The sequence below is a fragment of the Lepus europaeus genome, chromosome Y (genome assembly GCF_033115175.1).
Source record: "Lepus europaeus isolate LE1 chromosome Y, mLepTim1.pri, whole genome shotgun sequence".
NCBI lineage: Eukaryota > Metazoa > Chordata > Mammalia > Lagomorpha > Leporidae > Lepus > Lepus europaeus.
Genome location: NC_084851.1, coordinates 31,265,244 through 31,286,751, shown reverse-complemented (window position 1 = coordinate 31,286,751; position 21,508 = coordinate 31,265,244). Strand labels below are relative to the sequence as shown.

At 36.7% G+C, this 21,508-nt stretch overlaps 1 pseudogene; it reads left to right on the top strand.

The window, feature by feature from the left end:
* Positions 1-2,806: 2,806 nt before the first annotated feature.
* On the top strand, positions 2,807-4,691 carry LOC133754037 (SRSF protein kinase 2-like; annotated as a pseudogene).
* Positions 4,692-21,508: the final 16,817 nt, after the last annotated feature.

Below are 21,508 nucleotides of genomic sequence, written 5' to 3'. Positions count from 1 at the left end.
GAACCTGGGAGACACACAGAAATGAGTACTCTACTCCTAGCTTAGAAATTGAAATTTAAACCAGCTTTTGACTACGACCAGAGATAAGAAACTATATTTTTTGTGGGATGAAAAATATTGGCTTAAGAGTGAAGCAAAATCAAATGCCAGAGCAGTGACATACACTTTTTTTTTCTTGACAGGTAAAGTGGATAGTGAGAGAGAGAGACAGAGAGAAAGGTCTTCCTTTTTGCCATTGGTTCACACTCCAATGGCCACTGTGGCCAGTGCATCATGCTGATCAGAAGCCAGGAGCCAGGTGCTTCTCCTGGTCTCCCATGCGGGTGCAGGGCCCAAGCACTTGGGCCATCCTCCACTGCCTTCCCGGGCCATAGCAAAGAGCTGGCCTGAAAGAGGGGCAGCCAGGATAGAATCCGGTGCCCGAACCGGGACTAGAACCTGGTGTGCCAGTGCCGCAAGGTGGAGGATTAGCCTGTTAAGCCATGGTGCCAGCCAATGACATACATTTAAAATAGTCCCTTAGAAGCAGGGGAAGCCTTAGGATGCATCACTGGGACATTTCTTTGGTGTAAATATCCCCATTCAAGGCTGATTTCAAGGTGCCAATTTGATCTCTAAGAATGCATTTGCAAGCTTTGACTCCAAATCTACTATGGATAGTCCAGATGAGCCAGGCTCAGCCACTATTAAGTATGTACAAGTAAGGAATAACACTAAGACATATGACATGTCATAATCAATTGTGATGTTTAAACAACCATTATGATGTGATCAATTTTGATATCATAATTCCATTGTGATGTCATAAACCAGTATAGCCTAGTTGGTGGGTGCCACAACTCACTAGGCTAATCCTCTGACTCCAGCACTGGCACCCTGGGTTCTAGTCCTGGTTGGGGTGCCAGATTCTGTTTAGGTTGCTCCTGTTCCAGTCCAGCTCTCTGCTGTGGTGCAGGAAGGCTGTAGAGGATGGCCCAAGTGCTTGGGCTAAGCACCTGCATGGGAGACAAGGAGGAAGCACCTGGCTCCTGGCTTTAGATCAGCACAGCATGCCAGCCACAACATGCCAGCAGTAGTGGCCACTTGAGGGGTGAACCAGCGGAAAAAGGAAGACATTTCTCTCTGTCTCTCTCACTGGCTAACTCTGCCTGTCAAAAAAATTAAACAGCCATTTGGGAGGTAATCCAATGGAGGGAGGACCTTTCTCTCTGCCTCTCTCTCTCACTGTGTAACTCTGCCTGTCAAAAAAAAAGATACAGTTGCCAATTCATAATGAATCCTTATGACATAATAATGATGATAAACCACCAATGCTATTACAAAAACCTACCATTATAATGTCATAATCAATTGAAAACACAAAAATGCCTTGTGATATCATTAATATATCATTATGATGTCATAGATGTGATTTCATAAACCTCCATTTTCATATCATAACTAATTATTATGTCAAAGAAATCATTGTGATTTAATAAAATGTATTTTGATACCATAAGCCAACCATTGTGATATCATAAAGCTACTGTTATGATGTCACAATCAAGTAATCACAAGTAAAATCATAAATATACTGTGACATCATGAACCCACAATTGTGACATCATAATCAGTTATGATATCATAATTGGTTGTCTTGTCATATATCACCATTGTGAGTTTATAATCTATTGTGATTCCATGAAATCCATTGTGAGATCATATAGCAGTATTGTGAAGTTATTAATGTACTATTGTGAAGTCATAAACCAATGATTGTATTGTAGTAAAACTACCATTATGAAGTTATAATTGTGATATAAAAACCATTGTGATTTGAAAATATATTTTGATGTCATAAAACATTGTGTTAAGCTATCATTCTTATGTCTTAATCACTTGTGATGCAAAAACCCTTCAGATATCATAACCAATTGAAATGTGATAAATCATGATCATGATAAAATCTGCCATTGTTATTTCATCGTCACGTGAAATCACTCAAAGCACTGTGGCATCATAAACACACTACTGAGTCATTATAATCAATTGTTATGCCATAAACTATAATTATGATATTATAATAAACTGTGGTGTCATAAACACCATGTGATATAATAAACCAATATTTTGTGACAAAAAAGGCCACTGTGGTGTTTAAAGTTGTATTGTCAGGTAATGATCACTTGTGAGATCATAAAATTCTTTTTGATTTATAATCACCTGGGATATCATAAACCACCATTGTCATCTATGAGGTAAGAAATTTATCATTGGACATTATACTTAATTACATCATAAACCAACAGTGTATATCATAATCAATTGTGAATCATAAAGCAGCATTATGATGTAATATTCAATTGTGATGTTAGGAAACTTTTATGCTGCCATACAAATATTCTGATCTCATAAAGTCCTATAAAAATGTTATGAACTATTTTTCTGTCATAATGAACTATAGTTATAAAACTATTATGACAACATAAACCAACAATTCTGAAATCACAATCAATTGTGGTGACATAACCAATTGTGATATCATAGATTTCCATTGTGATTTCATAAAGACACCATTATGATTTTGTAATCAAATGCATTGTCGTGAAAAGAATTGAAAGGGTTGGAGCAGCGGCAATGGTGGTGGCCATGGCGGTGACGTCAGGCAGCGCAGGTGCAGGCTCAGGTGCAGGCACAGTTCTGCCTCCTCCACTGGCAGAGTGAGGGGAGGCTTCAGCCTGGCTTGCCTTGGCTCACCTCAGCTCCTGCATGACCTCCGCAGCTGCCACCACCATGAAGCCCGCTGCCCCGCTTGCACTGCATAGCAATGAGTTCTGGGAAAGTGCTAGCCATTCAGGCTTGAAAATGGAAGCAGGAAAGAGAGAAACATCCCAAAAAGCCAGAGCATCAGCAGAGAGCTCCTTTATTTCCTTGACCGCTGCCACCGCCACCAACTTCGCCACCTCTGCGAGACCCCACACCCCCAAAGCCAGAGGAAGGGCTCAAACGATGAGGAGCAAGAGGACCCTGCAGACTACTGCAAAGGTGCCTGTCATCCAGTGAAAATTGGAGACTTCTTCAATGGCTGTTATGTTATTAGGGAGCCTGGAGGGAGGCACTTCTCTGCTATCTGCCTGTGTTGGGATATGCATTGGAAAAGATCTGTTGCTATGAAACTTGTAGAAGTGCCCAAGATTATACAGAAACAGCCTTGGATGAAATGAAATGAAATTCCTCAAATGTGTTCAAGAAAGTGATCCCAGTGATCCCCAGACATGGTAGTCCAGCTGATTGACAACTTCAAGATTTCAGACATGAATGGAATACATGTCTACACAGTATCTAAAGGGCTTGGCCACCATCTCCTCCAACGGATCATCAAGTCCAACTATCAAGGCCTCCCAGTGTGCTGTGTGAACAGTATCATTTGACAGGTCCTTTAAGGGTTAGTTTATCTGCACAGTAAATGCAAGATCATTCACACTGACATAAAACCACAAAACATTCTAATACATGTAGATGATTCCTATGTGAGAAGAATGGCTGCCATGTCCACTGAATGGCAGAAAGCAGGTGCTCCTCCTCCTTCAGGGTCTGCAGTAAGTACATCTCCACAGCAAAAACCTATAGGAAAAATGACTAAAAAAGCAGAAAGAGAAGCAGGAGAGGCAGGCAATATCTCTGGAGAAACACCTGCAGGAGAAAGAAGAACTGGAGTGCAGAGCTGAAAGGAAATTAATAGAAGAAAACATCAATTCAGCTATACCTTCCAATGAGCAAGATGGTGAATACCGCCCAGAAGTGCAACTAAAAGTGGCAGAATTGGAGGAGGCTGCTGAGGAGGAGACCACAAAGGACAGCAGCGAGAAAGAAGACACCAAGAAAGGAAACATTGAGAAAGATGAAGATGTCGAACAGGAACTTGCAAACCTAGATCCCACATGGATAGAATTCCCAAAAACCAACTGTATAGAGAATGGACCTTTCTCACTGGCGCAGCAGCTGGAGGAGGAGAAAGATGTTGAAGATGACTGCCCAAATCCCAGTGAGCCTAACCCTGATGAGCCAAATGCAGAAAGTGATTACACATAGAGCAGCTCCTATGAACAGTTCCATGTGAATTGCCAAATGGAACATAAAATTCCTGAGTCACAGCTTCCAGAGTTTCCTAATTCCCTGTACTCAGGGGTCCTAAGAACCTGTGGTCTGTGGCTCTGTGCTGTCCAAGAAATCAACACTGACCAAGCAAGAGGAAAGCAGCCCATCCCATGACACTAACAGGACTGTTTCAGCCTCCCGTACTGGAGATTTGCCAAAAACAAAATCTCAGGCAACTGACTGGTTGGTGATCCTCTGGATCCTTGGAAAGTAGATAAAATTAGAGTAAAAATTGTTAAGCTGGGAGATGCTTGTTGGGTGCATAAACACTTCACAGAAGACATCTAGACATGGTATTATAGGTCCATAGAGGTTTTGATAGGTGCAGGTTACAGTACACCTGCTGTCATTTGGAGTATGGCATGCATGGAGAACTGTGGTAATTCACCAGGACGAAGCCCTGGAGCCTGTTTGATGTACTTGTGGAAGGGTATGGCTGGTTCCATGAAGATGCTGCACAGTTCACAGATTTCCTGATCCCAAAGTTAGAAATGGTTCCAGGAAAGCAAGCCTCTGCTTTTAAATGCCTTTGGCATCCATGGTTGAATTCTTAGCTAATTTGACAAATATAGCATCCTATGCTAGCAAATGTTTTCCAGTACATTAGACCTAAATGATAACTCTTATTCTTTAACAGGATTGCAAGTGAGCTGGCTTCATCCTCAGACTTTTATTTTGCTTTGAGATACTATTGTTTAAGATTTGTCTTTTTGTGCACTGTGGTCCTGGGGAAGGGTAGTCTTTTGTCTTCAGCTAAGTAGTTCATTGCCCACTCTCTTCTGGTCTCTAAACATTGTTTCCTGTGTTGTGTGACATTCAGGTGTCATTTACTTCAATAAAAAAATACTTTCCCATTTGTGTTTTGGCAGGTTTTATAACTATTTATGAAGAAATATTTTAGCTGAGTACTCTATAAATTAAAATCATAAGATATTATCGGGGGCTGGCACTATGGCTCACTTGGTTAATCCTCTGCCTGTGGTGCCAGCATCCCATATGAGTGCTGGGTTCTAATCCTTGTTGCTTCTCTTCCAGTCCAGCTCTGCTCTGGCCCAGGAGGGCAGTGGAGGATGGCCCAAGAGTTTGGGTCCCTGCACCTGCATGGGAAACCAGGAAGAGACACCTGGCTCCTTGCTTCAGATCAGCACAACTCTGGCCATTGCAGTCATTTGGGGAGTAAACAAATGGAGGAAAGACCTTTATCTCTGTCTCTCTCTCTCTCACTGTCTATAACTCTACCTGTCAAATTATTTAAAAAAAAGATATTATCAAGTTGGAACCAAGAAATAGCAAGGAAATTTACAATTTTGCCTTCTGGCAAAGGGACATCATTCCTGTTATAGTGTATGTAAATGCACTATATAAATGTTAATTTTCATTAGAAATGGGATGGAGACTCAAATGCAGAAAAGCTAGCAAGTGTTGAGTGCTTTATAGCCTGAGTTGCATGTAGCAGATTTTAACTGCTCCAAGGCATTGTGCAGACTTTTCATTCCATTACAGTCCTTTTATATTGGACTTGAAATGAAGTGGTTCTGGGTTACAAGATGCCATTCCCCATATGGCACTTTAAAGAGGGAAAAGACATGTTTCTCATTCCAAAATATGCATTATGATTTAGCAGTCCCATGCCTATTTTTTTACATATTTCTAAACGTACTTTTAAAGGAAAAGGGTGATTTCCCTTTAAAAATGTGATGGCTGGGTACCATGTGGTGAAGCCTCCTGCAAAGAGTTAACTTAAATACATAGATTAAATTGGACAAGAGAAAAAAAAAGAAATGATAGATGTTGAAAATTAACTGTGATAATATAAAAGACATGGCGACATCAAAATCTAAATTTGTATAACATAACATATTGTGACATAGTAAAAAATCATGATGTCATAATTAATTCAGATGTGATAAACCACTACTGTGATATTATATCCCTATCATTGTGCTTTCATTGTCAGTTATGAAGTTATAAATCAAATGTTGTCCCATAAACCTATCAATTTGATGTCATAATCAATTATGATGTCATAAACTGCCAATAGGATGCTAACATCATTATCATAAAATGTGTGGTTACATAAACCAAATTATGACATAAAAACATTGTGATATAGTAAAGCTACAATTATGACATCACAATCAATTATGATGTCACAAAATCATTGTGATGCCATAAAACAGTACTGTGGTCTCATATATGTAAATTGTAACATCAAATCAATCATGGACTCATCAAAATTGTTATACCATAATTGACTATGATGTTATAAATCACTATTGTGATTTCATAGTTAATTTTAATGTCATAAAATCATTTTGATATCATGCAGCAACCATAGATATATCATAATCAATTTTCATTTCATAAACTACCATTGGTTTTAAGATAAAATCAACTTTTACATAAAATAATTGTATCTCAAAGTCTATTGTGATGTCATAAAATGTACTGTGATATCAAAAGCTACCATTGTTACATCATAATTATCTGTGATGCAAGGATGCATTTGATGTCATAATTTATTGGGATGTAACAAACTTCCATTGTGATATCATATGCCTAACATTGTAATGTCATAATCAATTGTGATGTCATCAACACCATTGTGAAGTCACAATCTACTGTGATGGCATAAATGATCATGGTGACTACAAAATCAATTGTGAAATGAAAAAAGAAATTAGTGTAACATAAACCACAATTTGTAGTAGATTTATAAGTGAAAATTGTAATAGCATTAACCACTTATTATGTTATGTTCTATTGTGATGTCATAAAATCCATTGTGATTTTATAAACCAGTATTATGACATAAAATCACGACATCATTCTTATTTTTGAGGTTGAAAAATCAACTGAGATGTGATAAACCATGATTGTATCATAAAACTACCATGTGATTTCATGATCACTTGTGAAATCATAAAAATCTATGAAATTATAAACAAGAATTATGGAGTCATAATGAATTGTGATGTCATTAGTCATCATTGTGATCACAAAACAATGCCTGGAAGACTATTATTGTGATGTCATAATCAATAGCAAAGTTGTAAAAATCATTGTGGTGTCATAAACCTATCATTGTTGTATAGTAATAAATTGTGATGTTATGAATAACATTTGTGGTGTCATAATGATCTTTGTGATGTTATAAAACCACCTCTGTGGCTGATGCTATGGCTCACTAGGCTAATCCTCTGCCTGCGGCACTGGAACCCCAGGTTCTAGTCCCAGTTGGGGTGCCAGATTCTGTCCTGGTTGCTCCTCTTCCAGTCCAGCTCTCTGCTGTGGCCCTGGAGTGCAATGGAGGATGGCCCAGGTCCTTGGGCCCTGCACCCACATGGGAGACCAGTAGGAGGTACCTGGCTTCTAGCTTCGGATCAGTGCAGCACGCCAACCACAATGCGCTGGCTGTAGTGGCCACTTGAGGGGGTCAACCAGTGGAAAAAGGAAGACCCTTCTCTCTGTCTCTCTCTCTCACTGGATAACTCTGTCTGTCAAAAAATAAATAAAATGAAAATAAAAATACCTCTGTGAAGTCACTGAACCAATTGGGACATTGTAAACTTATCATAATGATGTCATAATTAATTGTAATATTATGAACCTCCACGCAATGTTAAAATCTATGATGATGTTAAAACTATTCTTAAGTCATAAACCAATATTCTGATGTCACAAATATTCTGATGGCATAACAAAATTTCATTCACTATCATCCTCATGTTATAGTCAATTGTGATGTCATAAAATAATTGAGAAGTATAAATATATTGTTGTGACATGTAAAATCTGTGATTTTATAAAATTACCATTGCTATGTTATAATCAATTGTGACATCATCAAAATCATAGTGATATAATCAATCAGGATTTGATAAATCACCATTGTGACATCATAATTCAACCACTGTGATGTTATTATCAATTGCAAAGTCATAAAAGCTATTGTGATGCCATAAATCCAATGTTGTAACACCAGAATCAATTGAAATGTCATAGGCCATTGTGGTGGTACTGTAATTGCTAGTGATGTCATAAAACAATTATGTCATAGATCAGTATTGAGATGACATAAAATGCCTTATACTGCAATAAACCTACCACTGTGATGTTATAATAATACTTATGATTACATATACCAATAATTCCTGTATCATAAACCTGCCATTGTGACATTATGATCAATTGTGATGTCATAAACAACCCTCGTGTTGCCATAATGATGACTGTGATCTCACAAAACTACCCTTGTAGTCTCATAATCAATTGTGAAGTTGTTGAAGTAACTGGGACATCATAAACTTATCATTTTGACATCATAACTAATTGTGATCCCATAAAATTATTATGATGTCATATTCAATTATGAATTAACAAAACCATTGTGATGTCATAAACCTATAATATATCTTAGTCAATTGCTATGTCATAAACCACCATTGTGATGGCATAAACCACAATATTGAAGTTATAAAAAATTCTGATATTATGAAAACTATTTTCATGTCATATACCAATATTGTCCTGCCATAAATGTATATAGACAAAACATAATGTGGTCATGACGAAATGAATATCATTCTGATATAAAACTATCATCATGAGGTAATAATTAATTGAGATGTCATAAATGACCACTGGGTGGACATACATGAATTTCCATTGAGATGTTATCATGAACTGATGTTATGATATCCTCAGCTTCCATTGAAATGTTGTAAAACTACCAACATGATGGTATAATAGCCTATGATGTAATTAAAACCATTTTGATGTCAATAGATATCATGTCATGAAAAACCATGTTATAAATGACAAACCTATCATTATGTCATAATCAATTGTGATTTCATTAAATCCCTTGTAATTTTCTAATCAACTAGGATGTGAGGATCTATCATTGTTATATCATATATCTTTCATTGTGATGTCATAATCAACTCATAAAGACTATTGTAATGTTATACATCTACCAATCTGAAGTCATAATCAGCTTGTGTTGCCATAATCCACTGTTGTGATATGATAAGCAATTGTTATGCCATATAAACCATTGGGATCTTGTATCACTTCTGATGTCACAATTGATGATTATCATGTTATAATCAATTAGATGTCATAAAATAAATTGTGGTGAAATAAACCAATATTGTGATGGCATTGCATACTATTGTTGTCATAAAGCTACCATTGTTATGTTATAATCAATTGTGATGTCATAAAATCTCTTGTGCTAGTATAATCAACTGAGATATAAAACACAATCATTGTGATGTCATAAGCCAACCATTTGATGCTATAAACAATATGTAGTCTTTTTTAAATTTAAGTGATACAAGTTTCATATATTTCATGTATTCAGGTTTAGGAACAAAATGGAGCTCTCCCTCCTTCCTGCCCACATTCCAATCCTCCCACCCTTCTCAGATTCCCATTCTTAATTTTTATGATGATCTATTATCAATTTACTTAGTGATCTTATAATTAGCCCTACTCTAAGTAGAAGATTTCAGCAAACAACTTCAAGAGAAAACAAAATGAAGTAAAGCAAAATGAAGATTGTTCATCAATGGAAGAAAGAAGGGCTACAAACAATCATCCATTCTCCAAATGACTGTCTTGCTTGAATACATTACATTTCAGGTATTCTGTTAGTTGCATCAGATCAGGGAAAACATACAGTACTTGTTTTTCGGGACTTGCACATTTCACTAAATGTAATGGTATACAGTGGTGATCATCTTGTTGCAAAATAAAGGATTTCATTTTTTTTATTTGCTTTTACAGCTGAGTAGTACTCCATAGTGCATATATACAATAATTTCTTTACTCAGTGCCTAGCTGATGGACAACTGGGTTGATTCCACATCTTAGCTATTGTGAATTGAGCTGCAATGAACTTGCAGGTACAGGTATCTTTTTCATGTACTTATCTTTTGGTTTGGTTAAATTGCCAGGCCTGGAATGGCAGGATAATATGGAAGGTCTATTCTCAGGTTTCTGAGTTATCTCCATACTTTCTTCCACAGTGGTTGCACCTGCTTACATTCCCATGAGCAGTGGATCAGAGTACCTGTTTTGCCAATTCCTGGCCAGCATTTGTTGATTATTGTTTTCTGTATGAGAGCCATTCTAACTGTAGTGAGATGAACCTCATTGTGGCTTTGATTTGCATTTTCCTGAAGGGTGTGAACCTGAGCATTTTCCCAAGTGTCTGTTTCCCATCTAAATTTCCTCTTTTAAAAAACACTCATGAATATTCCTTGCCCATTTCTTTATTGTATTGTTTATTGTGTTGTTATTGAATTCCTTGAGCTCCTTATATATTCTGGATGTTAACACTTTATCAGTTGCACAGTTTGCAAATATTTGCTCCCATTTTATCAGCTGCCTCTTCATTTTTTTCTTGTTCATTCCATTTTATTTTTTATTAAAAACTTTTATTTAATGAATATAAATTTCCAAAGTACAGCTTATGAATTACATTGACTTCCCTCCTCCCATAACTTCCCCCCCACCCACAACCCTCCCCTTTCTCACTCCCTCTTCCCTTCCATTTACATCAAGATTCATTTTCAATTCTCTATATACAGAAGATCAGTTCAGTATATATTAAGTAAAGATTTCAACAGTTTGTCCCCACATAGCAACACAAAGTGAAAAATACTGTTGGAATACTAGTCATAGCATTAAATAATGGTATACAGCACATTGAAGACAGATCCTACAGGATATTTTTTAAACATTAATTAATTTTCTATGCCATTTCCAATTTAACACAAGGTTTTTTTTTTCATTTCCAATTATCTTTATATACAGAAGGTCGATTCTGCTTATACTTAGTAAAGATTTCATCAGTTTGAACCCACACAGAAACACGAAGTGTAAAAATACTGTTTTAGTACTAGTTATAGCATCACTTCACATTAGACAACACATTAAGGACAGATCCTATATGAGATGTAAATACACCGTGACTCATGTTGGTGACTTAACAATTTGACACTTTATCCTTTTTAGTATTTTTGTTGTTGTTGTTGTTGTTGTTGTTCTAGTACTAGTGGTTGAATTCTGTAATTAACACACAATTATTCTTAGGTGTTTAAATTTTAACTGAAAAGTGATCTCTGTTAAATATGAGTGGGAAAAAGAGAGGGAGGAAATGTACAATTTGGGACATGCTCAATTGGACTTGCCTCATATGGTGGAGTTAGAAATGTGCCAGGGGATTCCAATACAATCCCATCAAGGTGGCATGTACCAATGCATTCTCACTAGTCCAAGTGATCAATCTCAGTTCACAATTGATGGCTCTGATAGGTCTAAGAGTTAAAGGGGTCACACAAACAAGACTAGTGTCTGCTAATACTAACTGATAGAATCAAAAAGGGAGAGAACGATCCAACATGGGAAGTGGGAGACACAGAAGACTCACAGAATGGCAGATGTCCTAAACAGCACTCTGGCCTCAGAATCAGCCCTTAAGGCATTCAGATCTGGCTGAAGAGCTCATGAGAGTATTGTAGGCATGGAAAGCCAAGACACCATGGAAAAGAAAAAAAAAAGAAGAAGATCTAAATGAAAGATCTCTGTGAGTGAGATCCCAGTGGAAAGAATGGGGCCATCAAAGAAGGAGGTACCTTTCTCTGAAGGGAGGAGAGAACTTCCACTTTGACTATGACCCTATCGGAATAAGATCAAAGTCGGCAAACTCTAAAGGCTTCCATAGCCTCAGCAACTCATGACTAGAACCTAGGGAGATTACTGACACCATAAACAAGAGGGTCAATCGCCTCTTCATTTTTCTGAGTGCTTTTTGCAGGGCAGAAGCTTTTCAGCTTGATGTAATCCTATTTGTTGATTTTGGTTTTGATTGCCTGTGCTTGTGGGGTCTATCCAAGAAGTCTTTGCCTATGCCAATGATTTGCAGAACTTCCTCACTGTTCAATATTAATTTGATTATATTGGTCATAGACTTAATTGCTTTATCCATTTTAGTGGATTTTTGTGTAGAGTATAAAGTAGGGGTCCAATTTTCTACTTCTACAATCAGAGGTCCACTTTTTCCAGCATCATTTGTTAAAGAGACTATCCTTGTACATGGATTGATTTTTGCTATTTCATTAAACATAATAGCATCATAGCTTTCTGTAGACACATAGATTGAATTTGGGAGTTTTTATTCTGTTCCATTAATTTATACATCTGTTTTTGTGCCAGTACCAGGCTATTTTTATTATCCTGTAGTTTGTCTTGAAATCCAGGATTGTGATGCCTCTAGCTTTGTTTTTGTTGTACAAGATTGCTTTACCTATCCAGGGCCTCTTGTGTTTCTATATGAATTCTAGCATCATTTTTTTCTGGATCTGAAAAGAATATCATTGAAATTTTGATTGATATCATATTGAATCTATAAATTGCTTTTGTAAGTATGGATATTTTGGTGATGTTGATTCTTCCAATCCATGAATGTGGAAGATTGTTTCCATTTTTAATGTCTTCTTCTATTTCTTTCTTTAGTGTTATATAATTTTCATCATAGTCATCTTTGAATTCCTTAGTTAACTTTATTCCAAAATATTTGATGAATTAGTTTCTTTATGGTGCTATTGTGAATGGTACTTGTCTTAAAAATTCTTTTTCAGCCAAGGCATTGTCTGCACATACAAAGGCTCTTAATTTTTTCTGTATTGATTTTATATAGTGCCTCTTTACCAACACTTTTATGAGTTCCAATAGTCACTCACTGGAGTTTTTTGGATCTCTTATGTATGGGATCATGTCATCTGCAAATAAGGATAATTTAAGTTCCTTTTTTTCTAACTTCCACACCTTTGATTTTATTCTTGCCTAATGGCTTTAATTAAAACTTCCAGAATCATATTGAATAACAATAGTGAGAGTGAACATTTTTTTTTTGGTTTTCATATTTTAGTAGAGGTGTTGACAGTTTTCTCTATTTAGTACGATGCTTACTGTGGATTTGTCTTATATTGTCTTGATTGTGCTGAAAAAATGTGCCTTCCATATGTATTTTCCTTGAAGTTTTCATCATAAAAGGATGTTGTATTTTGGGGCCTTTGCTGTGGTGCAGAGGGTTAACAACCTGGCCTGAAGCACTTTCATCGCATATGGGCACTGGTTTGAGACCTGGCTACTCCACTTCTGATCCAGCTTTCTGCTTTGGCCTGGGAGAGCAGTAGAAGATGGCCCAAGCCCTTGGACCCCTAAACCCATGTAAGAAATCTGGAAGAAGCTCCTGCCTCCTGGTTTTGGATTGGCACAGCACTGGCCATTGCAGCCATCTAGGGAGTGAACCATCAGATGAAAGATCTCATCTTCTGTAAAGCTGGATGAGTGGCTCCATTTTTCTGAGTTCTCTGGCTGCATGTTAGCACATTAGCACTCACCATGCAAGTTCAAGCCATTACCATTCCCACATGAGGCTTCCCAGGCAGTTTTCTCTCCACTTTTCCACCAAGTGTTTACCACCTACACTATTCTCCTCACTGTTTTTTTCTGGCCTTGCAAAGCATGTCACTCCTTAATATGCTATAATATATACTTGTACTATCATAAAACTACCATTGTTATGTCATAATCAATTGTGATATCATAAAAATCCTTGTGATGACATAATCAACTGGGATATCACAATCATTGTGATGTCATAATTCAACAGTTGATGTCATGATCAATATGAAGTCTTAAAAGTTATTGTAGTGTTATGAAACTATCATTGTAACATTATAATCAATGCTTACATCAATAACATATTGCGATGTTATAAAGCTACCATATGTCATAGTCAGTTTTGAACTCATAGAAACTATTGTGATGTCACAAATCTATCTTTAGGTAGTCATAATAAATTGTGATGTTATAAACCACCATTGTGATCTGGTATTGAGTGCAGAATTAAGTACATCTGTGTGGACGAATTTTGGGAAGCATGAAACACAGCCAGAACTGTGCATGAAAAGCAGAAATTTGAAATGATCAAAGACAAATTTTTAAAGTCATGACACATATTGATAAACAATAGAGACATGAACAGTATACTCCCCTTAAGAGCTGATGCGTAGAAAAGATAACTGGTGTTTCTCTTGATGAGGTCTTCAACAAAGGAAGAACAATGACTGTGTCATTTACATTTTTACCTCCATCATGCTTCATTTTGTGTTCTTTTGGTTTTCATGTTTTATTTTAAAATAGTATATTACATAAAGAATGCAGATTTTATTACAACATTTCCTAATAAAACCATTTGATTTAAGATATCTTTGAATATGTTTGCATTAATGATTACTCATATTATGGCATGGATTTTCAGGATATGAGAAAATATATTTTGGGAAATTACCTGAACAAATAAAGGTTTTGATATAAATTCAGTTCATTGTACTACATGCTAATACTGACACAATGCATGAAATTTTGAAGAGGGTCTATTTGATAAGTGCTGACAATATAGCCTCCAAGAGATAGTTTTCTCTTTTACTCCATTCTATTGAAGTAAAGACTCAAGTCAGGCACTGAGTTACTTGAAGCAAAATGAAATATTTTACTTCAGTGAAATCACTCCAGAGTCATGAAATACTAGACAACTGCTTTAAGCATTCATTTGACTCATTGAGACTGACCTGAAGCTTCAAGTGTTTCTGTTAGCATTTTATTAGTACCTCAAAGATTTTCAAAGTACTCATGAGATTGTTTAAATTTCTGTAGAAACAATGCATTTTTCACTGTAGTTCTGTAAGCACAAACTCTTACAGCAGATAGTTGTTTCGCAGCATCCTTTTCAGGATAAATGCTTTGAAAAGATTAAGTTCCCTAAGCTTTGTGGCAGTGTAGCACAGTGAGCACGCCTATTACTTTCCCATTTTCCTGCTATTATTCTCTGTGACATGAAGCAACAGGAACAAAAAGATCAAAGTTAAGGTTATTTTCTATTTCAGTCTCAGATTTTGTTTTTCGGAGACAATGGAATGATTATAATGTGAATTGGGGTTTTTAGGCAATAAACCAAAACAAAATGTTTTAGTTAAGACAAAACAAAATTATTATAAATAAGAGCTTACTGTTTGTAAAAGTATCTTTTTAAATATTTCTTTCACACAAAAAAGAAATAGTGCGGCTGCTAAAGCAAATTACACTGTTTATTATGATTATTTTTGATTGTTTAAGTAGTTATGAATTTTAATGTATAAAGTATTCTTGAGGGGCTGGTGCTGTCATGTAGCAAGTAGAGCTGCTGCCTGTAGTGCCAGCATCCCATATGGGCACCAGTTCCTGGCTGCTCCATTTCTGATCCAGCTCTCTGCTGTCACCTGGAAAAGCAGTGGAGGATGACCCCCACATCTAGGTGGGAGCAAGGTCATGGCTCTTGGCTTCAGGTCTGTGAATCACCAGTCTTTGCTGCCAATTGGGTACTGAACCAGCAGATGGAAGTCCTCTATTACTCTGCCTCTCCTCTCTCTGTGTAACTGTGACTTTCAGATAAATAAAATAAATCTTTAAAAAATATTATTGAAAACAGGCTTAAGTATTCAACTTCTTTCAGACCTACTATAGCACAGTTTGCCTATCTAATGTAGTTTTTTGCAGATCAATTCAAATGCTGAAACTTTTGCTTATCTCACACTGGTAAAATGTGCATGTATTCATTTTATTCTTTGAGTTCAAATGTTTGTATGATGTTAAATGGAATATAAGTTTACATATGGAAAAAATAAAATAAAATATAGATATTGCTGAGAAGGGCATCAGCAAACAGATCACTGAAGCCAAAGCAATGGGCAGATAGAAAGGGACTAAGATGGAGAGTTGAGCTGAATATGGATTTTAAAGCATGACACATAATGTTCAAATGCTTCAAACTAAGGTTTTAAATAATGGCTAGCAGTCATGTTTTTATTGGGAATACTTTAATCTGAAATGGATATTAGATAGATGGAGTGTGGTGAATAATAAAATAAGAGTGGAAAATAAGGGCAATATAGGCCTCAACTAAAGAAATATATCCAGAAATATTTAGAGTCAAAATTGTCAATACCTGCTATAGAATGATTTTTATTAAGTGTACATAAGAAGAATAAACTTGAAAGTAAATTTTGCCCCAAAATGATTTTTAAAAAATCCCACGACTGACATATTATGAAGCCATGCAGAGGTGTTCTACAGTTGGGTTCTCAATTCTTCTATAAGTCTTTAATTGTTGTTGTTTTCTGATACATATAGCTATTAAACACACAATTGTAATATTCAAATTTTCTTTCTTTTTTTTTTTTGACAGGCAGAGTGGACAGTGAGAGAGAGAGACAGAGAGAAAGGTCTTCCTTTGCTGTTGGTTCACCCTCCAATGGCCGCCGCGGCTGGAGCGCAGCGGCCAGCGCAGCGCGCCGATCCGATGGCAGGAGCCAGGTGCTTCTCCTGGTCTCCCATGGGGTGCAGGGCCCAAGCACTTGGGCCATCCTCCACTGCACTCCCTGGCCACAGCAGAGAGCTGGCCTGGAAGAGGGGCAACCGGGACAGAATCCGGTGCCCCGACCGGGACTAGAACCCGGTGTGCTGGCGCTGCAAGGCGGGGGATTAGCCTAGTGAGCCGCGGCGCCGGCCTCAAATTGTCTTAAGTGTCAAGCCCATTTGTCCAAATTTTGTGCATGTTATCTGATTTTGGTCATGCTTTTGGCATACAAATAGATACTTTTAGACTTTCAAAATGCTGTAACTTAGATAAATCTTCATATTGAAGGTCATGTTGTCAGAATTGTAAACTAAAATGTTTGAAAATAAGTTTTCATTTCACTTCAACAAGTTTCCCCTTTGGTACTCAGTTGTCACTGATCAGGGAAAACAAATGATATTTGTCTCTTTGGGACTGGCTTAATTCACTCAGCATGATGTTTTCCAGATTCCTCCATCTTGTTGCAAATGACCAGGTTTCGTTGTTCCTTACTGCTGTATAGTATTCTATGGAGTACATGTCCCATAATTTCTTTAACCAGTCTACTATTGATGGGCATTTGGGTTGGTTCCAGGTCTTAGCTATTGTGAATTGAGCTGCAATAAACATTAATGTGCAGATGGCTTTTTTTTTGTTTCCCAAGTTAAATTCCTTTGGGTAAATTCCAAGGAGTGGGATGGCTGGGTTGTATGGTAGGGTTATGTTCAGATTTCTGAGGAATCTCCAGACTGAATTCCATAGCGGCTTAACCAGTTTGCATTCCCACCAACAGTGGGTTAGTGTCCCTTCCCCCCCCCCCCCGCATCCTCTCCAGCATCTATTGTTGGTAGATTTCTGAATGTGAGCCATTCTCACCAGGGTGAGGTGAAACCTCATTGTGGTTTTGATTTGCATTTCTCTGATTGCTAGTAATCTTGAACATTTTTTCATGTGTCTGTTGGCCATTTGGATTTCTTCTTTTGAAAAATGTCTATTGAGATCCTTGTCCCATCTCTTAAGTGGGCTGTTTGTTCTGTTGTTGTGGATTTTCTTCATTTCCTTGTAGATTCTGGTTATCAACCCTTTATCTGTAGTATAGTTTGCAAATATTTTTTTCCCATTCAGTGTCTATTCACTTTCCTGACTATTTCTTTTGCAATACAGAAACTTCTCAATTGGATGCAATCTCAAATGTTAATTTTATTTTGACTGACTGTGATTCTGGGGTCTTTTCCAAGAAGTCTTTGCCTGTACCTATATCTTGCAGGGTTTCTCCAATGCTCTCTAATAATTTGATGGTTTCAAGTCAAAGATTTAAGTCTTTAATCCATGTTGAGTGAATTTTTGTTTAAGGTGTAAGGTAGGGGTCTTATTTCATGTCTCTGCATGTGGAAATCCAATTTTCCCTGCACCATTTACTGAATAGACTATCCTTATTCCAGGGATTGTTTTTGGATCTTTGATCAAATATAAGTTGGCTCTAGATGTTTGAATTGATTTCTGGTGTTTCTATTCTGTTCCATTAGTCTATCCATCTGTTTCTGTACCAGTACCACTATAAGAAACAATGTTCTGATCAGCTCTTGTCCTGACTGTTGATGTACAATATAATACTTTATCCTTTTTAGTATTTTGTTGTTGTTGTTGTTGTTGTTCTAGTACTAGTGGTTGAACTCTGTAATTAACACACAATTATTCTTAGGTGTTTAAATTTTAACTGAAAAGTGATCCCTGTTAAATATAAGAGTGGGAAAAAGAGAGAGAGGAGATGTACAATTTGAGACATGCTCAATTGGAATTGCCCCAAATGGTGGAGTTAGAAATGTGCCAGGGGATTCCAATACAATCCCATCAAGGTGGCATGTACCAATGCATTCTCACTAGTCCAAGTGATCAATCTCAGTTCACAATTGATGACTCTGATAAGTCTAAGAGTTAAAGGGGTCACACAAACAAGACTAGTGTCTGCTAATACTAACTGATAGAATCAAAAAGGGAAAGAACGATCCAACATGGGAAGTGGGAGACAGACGTCCTAAACAGCACTCTGGCCTCAGAATCAGCCCTTAAGGCATTCAGATCTGGCTGAAGAGCTCATGAGAGTATTGTAGGCATGGAAAGCCAAGACACCATGGAAAAGAAAAAAAAAGAAGACGATCTAAATGAAAGATCTCTGTGAGTAAGATCCCAGTGGAAAGAATGGGGCCATCAAAGAAGTAGGTACCTTTCTCTGAAGGGAGGAGAGAACTTCCATTTTGACTATGACCCTATCGGAATAAGATCAAAGTCAGCAAACTCTAAAGGCTTCGATAGCCTCAGCAACTCATGACTAGAGCCTAGGGAGATTACTGATGCCATAAACAAGAATGTCAGATTGTTAAGTCAGCAACATGAGTCACTGTGTACTTACATCTCATGTGGGATCTGTACTTAATGTGTTGTCTAATGTGAAGTGATGCTATAACTAGTACTCAAACAGTATTTTTACACTTTGTGTTTCTGTGTGGGTGTAAACTGATGAAATCTTTACTTAGTATATACTGAATTGATATTTTGTATATAAAGATAATTGAAAATTAAAAAAAAAAACTGGTGTTAAACTGGAAATTGCATAGAAAATTAGTTAATTTTGAAAAATATTATGTAGCATCTCTGTCTTTAATGTGCTGTACACCGTTGTTTAATGCTATAACTAGTTCTCCAACAATATTTTTCACTTTTGTTGCTATGTGCGGCAAACTGTTGAAATCTTTGCTGAATATATACTGAACTAATCTTCTGTATATAAAGAGAATTGAAAATGAATCTTGATGTGAATGGAAGGGGAGAGGGAGCAGGAAAAGGGAGGTTTGCGGGTGGGAGGGAAGGTATGGGGGGGATACATTGTAATCCATAAGCTGTACTTTGGAAATTTATATTCATTAAATAAAAGTTAAAAAAAAGAAAAAAAAGAAAAGAAGTTTTCAATTATTAGCTAATAAACAATATAATTCTTAGTATATGCTTTTCATCAGAAAAGCTGTCCCATGTATTCTCTTTTTCAACATACAATTGATTCATGGCTTATATTATTTTAGATATCAAAGTTAAAGTTCTCTCCTCCCTTAGGAGAAAGGTACCTCCATCTTTGATGTTCCAGTTCTTTCCACTGGGATCACACTCGCTGAGATCCTTCATTTAGGTCTTCTTTTTCTTCTTTTTTTTTTTCCAGAGTGTCTTGGCTTTCCATGTCTACAATACTCTCATGGGCTCTTCAGCCAGATCTGAATGCCTTAAGGGCTGATTCTGAGGCCAGAGTGCTGTTTAGGACATCTGCCATTCTATGAGTCTTCTGTGTCTCCCACTTCTCATGTTGGATCGTTCTCTCCCTTTTTTATTTTATCAGTTTGTATTAGCAGACATTAGTCTTGTTTGTGTGATCTCTTTGACTCTTAGATCTATCAGTGTGATCAATTGTGAACTGAAATTGATCACATGGACTAGTGAGATGGCATTGGTACATGCCACCTTGATGGGATTGTATTCAAATTCAAATATACTTCACAGCAGTGTGTTTGTTTTAGACATGAGCTTGAATGCAACTTTTAATGAATATGTCACTTTAAAACTTATTAACATGAGATTTCCTTTCTTAAATGAACCAATATCTTCATTATACACTTTTTATGCATTAAATAACCATGAAAATTTTAAATCAATAATAATAGCCTTAAATAAAGCAATCATGTCCATGTAATAATAGAATTCTAGATCTATGCAGCTTCAAAGATAAAATATGCTATGAGACAGAAAATGGATATATAACAAACATATTTCCTTTATGAGCAAAATTATAATATGTAAGCTTTTTAAGGACAAGTGGATAAAAACATTAAATAGACATGAAAATTTAAAAATAATTTCATAATCAAAGATATCTTTATTTTCTAGTACCCACATTTAATATAGGCTTCAAAATGATCAACCTAATTTCTCATCTCAGAATCTCGAGTTCAAGTTATGTTCAGGGGACCAAGAGCTACCATTGCTAAATGTTCTCTGCATGTTTACTGTATTTCTCTTGAAAATGCCTAGCAGAGTTTTTCACAGACATGGCTTTCATAACACCATTAACTCTATCCTTTAATGGATTTTTCTAATTGTTATTGAAATGCACAAATATATATGGTTGCATTTAACAGATTCAGTTCTAATATTTACAAATACATTGTGTTTTTTATTAATTAGTTTTTAAGGAATTCAAATTATATATGTACAACTTTGGGAATATAGTTTTTCTTCCCTCAATATCTGCCCCTCCCATCCACACTCCCAACTTTCCTCCTCTTTGTCCACTTCACAATCCCTTTATCCATTAAGGATTATTTTCAGTTAACATTGTACACAGAAGATCAACTCTATACTAAATAAAGATTTCAATAATTTGCAGAGAAACACCCACACATACATGCACACAAACACACACAAATTGAAAACAAGTATCCCAGTCAACTCTTTGAAGACAGAGGTCCTGCATGAAGTTAGTGCTCAGTGACTCTTGCTTTTAATCTAACAATTAACATTCTTATGCATGATGTTATTGACCATCTGAGGCTCTTGCCATGAGCTGCTTAGGCTACGGAAGCCTTTTGAATCCACAAATACCACCAGTATTTAGACAAGGCCATAACAAATTGGAAGTTCTCTCTTCCCTTTAGAGAAAAGTACATCCTTCTTTGATGGCTACTTCTTTCCATTTAGATCTCACTCACAGAGATCCTTCATGTAGAATATTTTTTGCCACAGAGCCTTAGCTTTCCATGCCTGAAAGGCTCTCACAGGCTCTCCACCAGACCAGGAAGACTTACGGGCTGATTCTGAGGTCAGAGTGTTACTTAAAGCAATTGTCATTCTATGAATCTGCTAACTGGATGTTTTCCC